Genomic DNA, 10,254 nt, shown 5'->3' on the forward strand with positions numbered 1-10,254 from the left:
TAATTCAGTTTGAGTTGAGCAATCAATCAGTTATTGATTAAGAACGCGATCTGGCGGCCAATAGTAGAGTTTAATTTGAGTTATCAATCAGTTTGGTTATTAAGCCAGCGAGTAGCAAAGTATAAGTGTTATTGTGAAGTACTTTAATAAAGGCCATTTTTCCATTATTCAATATTGGAGTTATTTATTCAACAGTTTAGTGATTCGAACTTAGCAGAGGATTGCAAATAAGAGGATTTGCAAGTAAAATCGTTACAATATGTTAATGACCGAGAGTAAAATACTTGAGAAAGTGGTACACAAGCAACTGGAAGCCTATATGGAGAAGAATCAACTGATATCCGAAAACCAATCAGGATTCCAGCAGCGACATAGCTGTGAGACAGCGTTAAATTTAGTAATTTCTCACTGGAAATCAGAAATGAATGAGGGAAAATGCATAGCTGCTGTATTTCTGGACTTCAAGCGAGCATTCGAAACAATTGACAGGTCTATTTTGGTAGAGAAAATGAGAAGGTATGGAATTGATGGAGTCGAAAATCAGTGGTTCGAAAGCTACTTGAGTAACAGATGGCAACGCACGAAAGTCGCAGAAGGCATCTCGGAGCCTGCACAAATAACACTAGGCGTACCACAAGGTGCAGTGCTTGGTATTCTTCTGTTCCTAATATATATTAATGATATGGAAAATATACTGCAAGGAGTTGAAATATGTCAATTTGCAGATGAGACACTACTATATACTACCGGAAATTCATATCAGGAGTGTATTGCTAGGCTGAACTATAACTTAAAATTTATCTATAACTATATAGATATGAACAAGCTAAAACTCAACGTTAAAAAAACGAAAGCAATTGTAATCAACGGCGAATCGGAAGATAATATTATAGTTAATGATGAAATAATAGATAAAGTTAACGAAATTAAATATCTCGGCATTGTCATCGACAAAAAATTAAATTTCGATAAACATATAGATTATATCTGCAGTAAAATCTCGAAAAAAATTGGATTATTCCGAAGAATTCGCAAAAATATACCTATCAACAGCGCAGTAAAGGTATTTAATGTAATGATCAAGCCACATTTTGAATACTGTTCGACCATTTTATTCCTGGGATCAGGCATGCTTAACCAACGAAACGATATCATTTCGTTACGATAATCAACGTTAATAAACGAAACGAAGTCATTTCGTTTCGTTTATTAACGTTAAGATCGTCAAATTAACGAAATGATTTCGTTTCGTTTTCTGCCATATCAAAACGAAATCAAATCGTTTATGTTGATTATTAATTTCAAACTATGCTGGCAAAGCTGATTGATGGCGGAGTCATTAAAGGTGAAAGCATTATCCAAGCTGATTGCAACTTTTCTCATGAATTTTGACAGTACGAACATTTCTCAGAGTATTTTTGACATTACCACCAACGAATTACACAAACAAATTACATAGAGTTTGTGTGTGTATGTGCGCTCGTTGTTGCCACCTTACGGCTTCACCATGGCTATAGCATTGCCAGCACAATTCAAACATAAAGTATCACGTTTTCGTTAACGTTTTTAACGTTAACGAAAGCTTTTCGTTTCGGTTAAAAACGAGATACAATTTATCTTGATAATTTCTTTATCGATAATATTTCGAAGTGTTTCAACGGAAACGGTGGAAATTTTTTGATAAACGATTAGCTTAACGTTAAGGTGCATCCCTGCCTGGGATCCACACAGATGAAAAACAGGCTGTAAAAACTACAAAACAAAGGAATGCGGTGCATACTATTATGTAATAGGCTGACACCAATCACATATATGTTAGAAACTCTGAAATGGTTAAATATCAATCAAAGAACAATTATGAACGTACTTCTTTTTGTGTTTAAAATGAAATATCACCTACTACCAAAGTACTTAATGAGCCAAATAGCATATGTAGGAGATGTGCAACCCTACGGCTTAAGGAACAAGAATGATTTTAGAATTAAATTTTATAAATCCAATAAGGCACAAAATGTTTTAATGTATTAAGGCCTAACACTTTTTAATGAATTGCCAAGCAATATAAAAAACGAAAGAAATATTAATGTATTTAAAAGACTGATAATATATCATATTAGAGAACATTATAGCTCACAATGAGCCAATTAGCTATTGCTAAGATTACCGATTTTGTATTACTAACCTGTATCTGAAAGTTTTAAATAGCTACGGCTAAATAAAGAAGCTAATAAAAATAATAAAAATAATAATAATAATGATATTAATAATACTGTTACGATGCTAAGCAGTGACTTAATGCACATCAATAATTCAATCATCATGGCTACACATATGTACGTACACGCAGGGAGAAGCAACGCACAAACACATGCAGATATCTTATCTGAGATATGCAATATAATTGTGGAAGTGTCGCTCACAAACACACTCGCGCATGAGCTGTGAGAGAAGCTATAAAAATTGTGCATCTGTAGTTATAGCTGAGAAAGTTATAGCAGATAACCAACTAGTATATTCTAGAACAGAACCGCCTAGAAATGTCAACGAGTAAACAAAACAGTATAAAAGGCGACACCAGTAGAGGCACAATAATCAGTTTCGATTAAGCACGCTATCTGTCGAGCAATAGCAGTATTATTTTGAAAAACAGTTGTAGTGTTATTGTAAAGAACTTTAATAAAGGCCATTTTACATTATTAAATATTGGAGTTATTTATTCAACAGTTTAGTGACTCGAACTTAGCAGAAGGTTGCAAATAAGAGGATTTGCAGTAAATTCGTTACAATACTAAAGAATTATAAAATTTTTCTTTTATAATTAATCAATTGTTTTATTTATAAGAGATATTAATAAGAAACGCATTTTCATAGGAATAATACAATGAAAAAAAATATGAGCCGTGTGTATTAAGTGTTACTAATAGCGTTTTCTTTTCTGAAATAAATTGTTGCCTAAGTAAATGGTAAAGCCTTAATAGAGTTACTCCTACCCCAGAAAATTTTCAACATTTATAGTGCATACAAAGAACATTTCAACTCACCATATTCACTCATAACATGATGGAATAATAGAAGGTTGCGCATTGCGCATGTAAACATTAGTTCAGATGTTTTTTATGAGAAATTATTACGTCATTTTCCTTTAGCTCTTGTTTTTTCTCTCTTTCTCGAACAATTGCCTAACAACAACGTTGCCTGCATTGTAAAGGTCTACAAGTGGAATATGTAGCAGCACGCACATACACAGCCACGCTCACCCGATAAAATGCTTGTTCTTGTTCGTTTTTTTTGTGGATGCTATTTGGCAGTGTTGTACTTCTTGGGTCCAAGAAAAGTGTAGTAGGTGCTAACGAAGACTGCGTAAAATTTTTATTGTAAAATTACAAAGAAATATCCTTATTTACTTTCAAACGAGCACTTAATTACATCTTTCCTTAAAATCCATATGTTTAGGACAATTTTAATTAACAAATTGTGATACTTTATTACCGGGGACGATTGCTAAAACACGACCAAAACCGTAGAGTGAGGTATTAATAGACGCGCTTTGCCTCGCTTCCAATAATTCGAATACTTTTTCGCCTTTGGACTATTAATAGCAGGACAAAACGCGTCTTTTCATTTCTCTTTCAACATTTTTGGACGGGTTATTGCAGTCGACCTCGGTTTCTCGGAGAACTTTTGAACGGGTAGAAAAACTTAGCACCCGTATTTGTATTCTTAATGCTGGAATAACTACGCGTCCTCAGATACCCCAATTCAAGACTTTTGTAGAAAATTGTATAATAATAGGACCCATATAGGTGCACTACATTTTCATACTAAATTCGTAAAAAAAAATTTACCATCACGGAATCTCTGTGATTCCGCTCCTCTTTTTGTTTCCCTGCGTCGCTTTCCGCGACAGCAACCCCGGTAATTTTGACACTTCGTTCAGTGTCAAACGCATGTTCCACGCAGGTTCCACTGAGTTCCACAATAGTTTGACACTGACCGAAATGTCAAACGGCAGTGTGTTAGAAAGAGAGAGGAATTGTTTCCTTCTCATACATATCATACTTGTAAAGCCGGAGTCATTGGTGCCGTATGTCGTATCGCTGTATCCGTATCCCTAACGTAATCAGCTGTTTATCGTTACGACGGCAAACCAAAACCCAATTGGTTGGCTACGATATGGTTACGACCTTAGCGGCACCAATAATCGATTGTATTGAATCTCATAAGTTTGGTCGAATCAGCTGTTATAAGGTTACCGATACGGTTACCAATAAAGCACCAATGTCTCCAGCTTAAACCTGTACTATGGTTGCCTGTTTTTTAGAATAGAACAACAACCCTTGCGCGGCGTACAAAAAGCATAACACTTTAGCCAGAAAAGAAAACGCTATAATTTACAATTCATTATGATCAATGCGTGTGTTGATATTGTTGCTGCAAATATGCATGCAATCACCAAAAAAATATATATACATATTGTTACGAATATTAGCAAAACTGAGGAGTGCTGCCATCTCCAGGCCGATGCTAAGCAGTGACGTGAATTCACATCAATAATTCAATCATTATGTATCTACATAAACGAATCAATAATTGCGTCTACACATATGTACACATTCCGACGAGCAACATTTACATACAAGGCAGCGAGAGATGAGATGTCACACACAGATGAATTTACTTATACGCTTATGTGTGTGCGGGAGACTGTAAACTACAGACTCACATATGTACATCTGAGAAGCGCTAAAAAGTAGACAATTGTAAACAAGTAGAAACTATATGAGAACTATACACACACAAATATAGTTGGTAAGTTCTGGAAATGGAAGATCCTAGAAGTATGCAGCGTAAACTATAAAAGCGGGGCAGGCGAGTAAGAAGTAATTCAGTTTGATTTGAGTTGTCAAGCAGTTGCGACTAAGACGATATCTAGCGAGCAATAGCAGTATTACTTTGAATAGTAGAGTTTCATTGAGCTATCAATCAGTGTGGTTATTAAGCAAGCTATTCGTTGCACAGTTTGTTATTGTGAAGTACTTTAATAAAGGCCATTTTGCATTATTACAAATTTGGGTTATTTATTCAACAGTTTAGTGATTCGAACTTAGCAGAGGATTGCAAATAAGAGGATTTGCAGTAAATTCGTTACAATTGGTGTCAGAAGAGGAATTGTTGAATAAATTCCAGAGGACAACAAGGACATGGCAAAGTTCAGTGAATTGAAGATCCAGCAACTAAAGAAGGAGTTGGAGAGCCGTGGATTGAATACAAGCGGCGTTAAACTCGAACTTCAGGCACGGCTACGAGAGGCAATGGAAGCAGAAGGAATTGATGTGGACGAGTATGTCTTTTATCCTGATGAGGACAAGACAACAGCAAAAATTGAAGAGAAAAATGAAACACCACAGACAATGGCGAACACAGACCTAAACATGATGTTGGCTGCAATATCGGCACAAATGTCCGAAATGTCATCACAAATATCTACCAACATGTCGTCACAATTGGCATCCCAACTGGAATCGCAAAAGACAGAAATAACATCTCAACTGTCATCACAGATGGAATCCCAAGAGACACGTATAACATCAAAGATGTCGTCTCAGCTGGAATCGCAGGAGAACCGTATAACAACGAAGATTGAAGCACAAGAGGCACGGATATCCGAAATGTCGGCGCAAATTTCAGCACAGATATCATCGCAGATCTCTGCTCAACTGGAAGAGCAAGAAGAACGTATTTCCTCGAAGTTGGAGGCGCAAGATACAAAAATTTTACAGTTTGAAAAAAAAATCGAGGCCGAGCTGGATGCTTTGAGAGGACGTATCGAGCAGTTGCAACTAAATCGCCCAGCAGTTTCAACGAGTAATCCAAAGGTAAAAACACCATCCTTTGACGGTTCTGTTCCTTTCCAGGTCTTTAAGCTACAGTTTGAGAAGACCGCAGCAGTGAACAACTGGAATGTGGAAGATAAAGTTGCCGCACTCTTCGTAGCATTGAAAGGACCAGCTTCCGAAATCTTACAGACTATTCCAGAGTACGAACGGAACAGTTATGACGCATTGATGGCCGCTGTAGAACGGCGATACGGAAGCGAACACAGGAAACAGATATTTCAAATAGAATTGCAAAACCGCTACCAAAAAGCTAACGAGACTTTGCAGGAGTTTGCTTCGAACATTGAAAGATTGGCTCATCTTGCAAATGCGGATGCACCCGTGGAATACACTGAAAGGGTAAAAATTCAGAGCTTTATAAATGGCATACGGGACGCCGAAACAAAGCGAGCTACATACGCAAACCCAAAGCCAACATTTGCAGAAACGGTGTCACAAGCTCTGATTCAGGAAACAGCGTCGCTTCTGTGTAAGCCAGTTTTCAAAGCACGCCGTGTGGAAGTAGAAAGGCCAGAGTGGGTAGACGCAATATTGGAGGTGCTGAAAGGATCGCAAAAGCGGAGTGAAAAAGTTATCAAATGTTTCAAATGCGGGAAGTCCGGTCACATTGCACGTCATTGCGATCTTGGTCCTAATAGTTCCAACAATGTGGGTGGCCGTAAACGCAAAGCTGGAGGAGATGAGCAAGAGCGAGTCAGAGATAAAGAACGAAAACTTGCCCCGGCTATTGAATGTCCTGTGATATCTGTGTCGCAAATTGGAAGGAAATCAAGCAGTCTTACCGTCAGAGGGAATGTGGATGGCAAGGAGCGTGTACTGACTGTAGATACGGGCGCATCTCATTCCTTGATTCGATCTGATTTGGTCTACAAGAGAGTAAAGTCATTACCTGGAGCGAGGTTGCGTACGGTGACAGGCGAATATAACCAAGTCCAGGGAGAAGTAATGTGTGAAGTCCTAATTGGGAAGGTCATGGTTCTACACAAATTCGTTGTGGCGGAGATCGTTGATGAAGTTATATTGGGAGTGGATTTCTTGGTTGACCATGACATCAAGATCGATATGCAGAGAAGGGTGATGCATTATGAGAACCAAGATGTGCCACTTAACTTCAGTTTAGAAAAAGGGTTCAGCAGTAAGCGAGTGCTGGTGGAGGAGATTCGACATAGACCACGAAAGTCAAGGAAAGTAGATCGAGCAAAGGTTGATGGATCGAATGTGCCAAATAAAGCGAAATTAAAAGTACCTGCGAGGAAAAGACCAGCATCAACAAACCCTAATGGACGCACTAAAATGACTGAAAGAATTTTTCAGAAAGAATGCAAGGATGGTTTCAAGCCAGCGCGCACTTTTGTTGGGAAACGTCGGAACGATACTGAGTATGTGAAGCCAATCCGTCAAGAACAAGCTCTACAAAGTAGTTCTTCATTGGCCAAGCAACAGAGTGCGAGAGAACGATCCAGAATAATGAGTAGTAAGATTGAACACAGGTACGACAGGGAAAATAATTCGGAAGATTTCCGGAATGGAGATTTGGTACTGTTAAACAACCCTCACCGGCGGAAAGGTGTTCCAGCCCAATTTCGGTGCAGTTGGGGAGGCCCGTACAAAGTTGTGAAGAAGATCAGTGATACCATCTACCGCATACAAACCACTGGGAAACCACGGATTAGAAGGGTGATACGTTTTGAGATGCTAGCGGCGTTTAGATTGGGAGATTTGTCTGATCGGGACGATCAGACTTAGGTGGAGGGCAGTGTTACGAATATTAGCAAAACTGAGGAGTGCTGCCATCTCCAGGCCGATGCTAAGCAGTGACGTGAATTCACATCAATAATTCAATCATTATGTATCTACATAAACGAATCAATAATTGCGTCTACACATATGTACACATTCCGACGAGCAACATTTACATACAAGGCAGCGAGAGATGAGATGTCACACACAGATGAATTTACTTATACGCTTATGTGTGTGCGGGAGACTGTAAACTACAAACTCACATATGTACATCTGAGAAGCGCTAAAAAGTAGACAATTGTAAACAAGTAGAAACTATATGAGAACTATACACACACAAATATAGTTGGTAAGTTCTGGAAATGGAAGATCCTAGAAGCATGCAGCGTAAACTATAAAAGCGGGGCAGGCGAGTAAGAAGTAATTCAGTTTGATTTGAGTTGTCAAGCAGTTGCGACTAAGACGATATCTAGCGAGCAATAGCAGTATTACTTTGAATAGTAGAGTTTCATTGAGCTATCAATCAGTGTGGTTATTAAGCAAGCTATTCGTTGCACAGTTTGTTATTGTGAAGTACTTTAATAAAGGCCATTTTGCATTATTACAAATTTGGGTTATTTATTCAACAGTTTAGTGATTCGAACTTAGCAGAGGATTGCAAATAAGAGGATTTGCAGTAAATTCGTTACAATATATATGAATTCAAATACATGTATTCATGTAACTGAGCTGGGCATAGATTAGATTGATACGAATCTTTTGTTTACGCTCTCATATTTCCGCTCTCACGAGGGATTTATCTTCTAGTTGTTGCTGGCAACAATCACAGATAAATCCCTCGCGCCAGCTGAAGCGGGTGCCAGAACAAAAAATGTGCCAGCCAAAACGAAAAACGTGCCACAAATTTTGGTAAACTTTAGTTTGACCTACAACTGTAGAATAGCGTTCAAAAATTATGGGAAAAAGGATAAAAATACTTGTATTAGTGTAAGTATTATTATTTCGAAGGTGGAGGGTAAATATTATTTCCCATTCAAAAGTTATCACTAAAAACAGGTTTTGTAAATATGAACTCCCGATGCAACCAGTCCATTTTGATCACAGAACCAGGAACGCCAGACATGTAGGATAAGCCCTATCCATTAAATAATGTTAACTATTATAGCATAGGTCCGATTTACTGAAATTTCAAAAGAATATATGGTTTTCACTGCGAGTTAAATGCGTTACAATATTTGACTAATTAATTTAATCGAAATGTTAGTTCTACTTAGATTTGTTTATATTTAACTCTAACTAGTCGTATTATTGTAAAATAACTTTAAGGAAATAAATATTTTACGACTATCATTTTATTAAATGATTGAAACTATAATCGCCGAAATGTGTGTCTAAAATCCCCATATTCAGATCCATTCATTTTTGTTTGGAGTGGCATCATTGACAAATGTTATAAAAAATGTGCATTTTGACAGCGCTCTCTCGAAACAAAGAGTTGCAAATCCATTCATCTATGGAGCTGGGCATATATTGAAGACAATAGAAGGAGAATAATTGTATGTATAGAGTTAACTCTCACAAAAAACACGTTAATAAAATGAAAGATTGAAAGTTCACCGAATTTAAAATTTTACGTTTAGGTGCGCATGTATGTAACTGCCACGCCTAATGATATGTATGTTAATTAATAAATGTTCAGTACGGTGGTAAGAACATACTAGATAAAGTAGTGATGAAATAGAAAATGCAGATTGGTCTAGTAAAGTAAATTTAACATAAGTCTTAAAGTCATCATCACTGTCGTCTTCAACGCCCTCGTTGCCTAACAACAACGTAAGCCCAGCTATAACTTCTCTGAAAACACCTACGATCGCAACAGGTTTAGCGGGTTTATTACTATGTACTTGCAACATTTACTTTCTATCGCATTTACTTTCTATTCGAATAACCGGATACCTAAGCAAAAAATCCGGCTGTCCGGATTCATAAATGGGAAATCTGCTGTTCGGCTATCCGGATACGTAAACGGAAAATCCGGATATACGTATGTCCGGATACTGGAATATAAATATCAAGAGTTGGGATTCTACCGGGTATTTACCATTTTTATGGGTAAATACTCGGAATATTCCTTTTTTGTATCTTTTTTTTGGGTATTTAAAAATCATTTCAATCGAGGCTGCTTGGAATTACAATTCAGCAATTAAATTTATACGTCATTTGAAATTAAAGCATTTTCGTTTTGATTTTAAACAAACAATCCAGCAAACACTCGGAGTCAACAATCAGTCTGAAAGGAGTCCAAACTTTGGATCGTTTGCACTCGTTTTGAACTTATTTAGGAGCCTGAAGCGAATGCTATATGCTCATATTTTGCCTCTAACATAAGTCTTATACAGGCCTCCTTCCGATATCATATATGAGCCTATTGGCGTCATATACTGCTAATTTTTAGTATTTTAATGACACTACTTCAGCGCTTTTAGGAAGAATTAGGGGAGAAAATTGTCCGGAGCTGCATAGTTTACTGATTTTAATATTTTTCGTTTGGTCATAATTTTATCAAATTGGAGTCATAAAAGACTCTTAGGTGATAGTGTTTTTGAGGCTGATA

Source organism: Eurosta solidaginis, chromosome 3 (genome assembly GCF_040869045.1).
Source record: "Eurosta solidaginis isolate ZX-2024a chromosome 3, ASM4086904v1, whole genome shotgun sequence".
In the NCBI taxonomy this organism is placed as follows: domain Eukaryota; kingdom Metazoa; phylum Arthropoda; class Insecta; order Diptera; family Tephritidae; genus Eurosta; species Eurosta solidaginis.